This window comes from Hippocampus comes, unplaced genomic scaffold (assembly GCF_001891065.2).
Source record: "Hippocampus comes isolate QL1 unplaced genomic scaffold, H_comes_QL1_v1.1 scaffold22, whole genome shotgun sequence".
Classification (NCBI taxonomy): domain Eukaryota; kingdom Metazoa; phylum Chordata; class Actinopteri; order Syngnathiformes; family Syngnathidae; genus Hippocampus; species Hippocampus comes.
This window is the reverse complement of record NW_017806175.1, coordinates 3927167-3927674: the sequence shown is the minus strand read 5'-3', so window position 1 is coordinate 3927674 and position 508 is coordinate 3927167. Positions and strand designations below refer to the sequence as shown.

Here is a 508-nt window from a genome sequence, read left to right as displayed (position 1 = left end):
GTGTGTGTACACACACACGCACGCACGCGCGCGCACGCACTTGGCCGATCAAGCATGAATTAGTTTACACAAAACGCTATTCAAATACTTGACATTCAATGATTAATCTTCCTTTTGTGTGCACACGTGTACCCTTTGTGGCTTCCGTTCGGGCCGAAATTTCGAAATCTCCAAGATATGGCGAGGCCATGAGAATGCGAGGCGAGGATATTACTGTTGTGGCGACGCCATTCAAGTGAAGCGAGCCTCAGCAGTAGATAGTCCGCTGCTCGCTGCTGAGCAGCAGTAGGTAGTCCGCTGCTCTCTGCTGTGCGTGTTTCAGCGCGAACATGTACGCAAGCGCGTTTTTTGATTTCAACCAATCAGCGCCGACGCAAATGACGTCATACACGACAACAGCTAAACTAAGCCAGCCGAGACGACACTCGAAGTCGGACGGACACGATTTTCTGCCAATCTGTGTTTTTCCCTTTTTGGCCAAATATATTTTTTACGACAACTGTCTTGT

General features: G+C 49.0%; 1 protein-coding gene and 1 long non-coding RNA gene across 2 annotated transcripts in view; one reads left to right on the top strand and one right to left on the bottom strand.

The window, feature by feature from the left end:
- Positions 1–508, top strand: part of LOC109531928 (metalloprotease TIKI2-like) — a 74455-nt gene that overhangs the window by 61280 nt on the left and 12667 nt on the right. The gene's annotated exons all lie outside the window — the stretch shown is intronic.
- Positions 1–508, bottom strand: part of LOC109532094 (uncharacterized) — an 8798-nt gene that overhangs the window by 7302 nt on the left and 988 nt on the right. The gene's annotated exons all lie outside the window — the stretch shown is intronic.